Genomic DNA, 2282 nt, shown 5'->3' on the forward strand with positions numbered 1-2282 from the left:
CCTCTTGTCCCTTTGTCCTTATAACACTACCATGTGAATTAACCTGTACCTTGACATTTATCTACAGATCCAGACATACTGAGGAGAATCTTGTACACAAGCATAGAGCGAAACCATTTCTTTGCTTGTTGGCAGATACAGTATTTAGGATGGCTAACCATCTTCTACAAGAGGGTCGGTCTGTGTGTTTTCCTGGTGCTAATCTCGCAATCCCCTGGACAAATCAGCACCAAAATTCCTTGTGCACGCTGCTATTAGGCTAATTTAGTACTTGTCTTCCACTTTATACATGTGTTCTTATACTTTTAATAATATATGATATATATAATAATAATATGATGACTAATGTCACATCCTGGCCACATGAAGTCTGAGATACACATTGGAGCCACATTGTACCCTTGTGGATCCCGAGATACACGTGATTAAAAAGAAACGTTGTTGAACTTGTAACCTCACTGGTGTTCTGCTGTGGCTCCAAACCAAAAATGGTAGAGACAAGGTGCTTGCTCCATGAAGAGGAGGGAGGTATTGAAGTCATTTTCCCTTCCTTTCTTGTCCTCTTGCCTACCCTCCGTCTCCTCCTCTCCTTCCCCCTGCTTTCTCTTCCCTCTACAGCTCTCCTCATCCCATTCTCTCCTTCCTTTCCACTCCGTTGCCCTCCCTTTCTCCTATGCTTTGCTCTGCTCTTGACTCAATGTCTCAATTCAATGTCTCTCCTCTCCCAACTTCCACATACAGAGACATGATATTTCATAAGCAGTCTGATGATGGATTACATAAAGTCACTCCAGACTCCACACTCCATTAAACTTCAGCTCACGTAGACCAGGAAGAGATGTGATTGCACGATTGAATAGGAGTTCTAGCGTTAGACCCCCTCCAGAAGCAGCTGAGGGAGCAGCTCCAGGACCAGCGCCCTATATATATATTTATTTTTTGGTCAATATACATAATTATCAACTTACTTTTGTAAAAAAAAAAAGGGTAGGGAGAAATTCCCCTTTATGGGGAATTTATTTAATTCAGTGGGTGTCCTGTCTACATTCATCTTCTCGCTCAGGAAACATTTTAAAGGTGTCGTTACAAAATTTGGAAATGCTACAAAATACATTTTGAAAAGCAAAATATGTGTTGCTGCAGTTCTTTAAATCTCTCACTGGAGATCACGTGTTGATGGGGACTGAACACCTGTCACCGTCATAATGAGCAATGACTTCGGTAATAATACATAGCAGTTTCACTTTGTAGGGTATACTCAGGATGGGTGTCAAATATTTCAACTGCCAGATTACTTTTCTCTAAGGTATTTATAATTCCTCAGTGATGTAACACCTTCCTGTGGGTGCATTAGTCCAACAAAGCCCCTGCTGTATTTAGTGTGTGTGTGTGTGTGTGTGTGTGTGTGTGTGTGTGTGTGTGTGTGTGTGTGTGTGTGTGTGTGTGTGTGTGTGTGTGTGTGTGTGTGTGTGTGTGTGTGTGTGTGTGTGTGTGTACAGTAGGCCAGGTTAATGGCGTAACCCCAGGCTTTGCATGGGTTATAAAAGGACTAGCAGTTTGTTTTGTGTTTCAGTGCGTAATGTGCGTATCGGCTTTCTGTTGTGTGTGTGTGTGTGTGTGTACAGGTATGCTAGGAAGGCAGTGAGTGACTGTGACCGCACAGAAACGAGAGCCAACTTTCCACTATCAGGCCAAGCCGAAGGTTCATTCAAACTGTTCACAGCGTGACTGGAAAACCAGTCAACCAGATGCAAATTTGCAAAAAAATAATTAATATGCAAATCATTCTATTTTGTTGGTTATAATGATGGCAAGCAAATGCTGTTCACAATCGATTGCAAACTCACCGCTCATCCTGTTTGACCCTATAGTGGAAACCTAACTTGACTCAACCAGTTTTGCTTGGAAGGTTGCAGGGTTGAATCCCTGAACCAGAATTGCAGAAATGATTGGTGCCCTTGAGCAAAGTGTTCAGCCAACAAATTATCAGTAAGGCATTCTCATTGGTCAACTGTAGAAGAGCATGGCAGAAGCATTGTGTGAAAATGGGTGAATTATGAATGATAGTGGTGTCAAAAATAATCGATTCAGCAATGCGTCACGATTCGGCCGTGTAGCAATGCATGTGACATAATTGATAATCAAACCCTAAATATATATAATTATATAATACTGTATAATTATATATAATATATTTCTGTGTTCAGTATATCCGATTGCTTGTATTGACTGATACAATTTGCCATGCTAATATAGAAAACTGATGCATTGCAATGCATCAT

The sequence above is a fragment of the Protomyctophum bolini genome, assembly GCF_963924005.1.
Source record: "Protomyctophum bolini genome assembly, chromosome: 15".
NCBI classification, from domain to species: Eukaryota; Metazoa; Chordata; class Actinopteri; order Myctophiformes; family Myctophidae; genus Protomyctophum; species Protomyctophum bolini.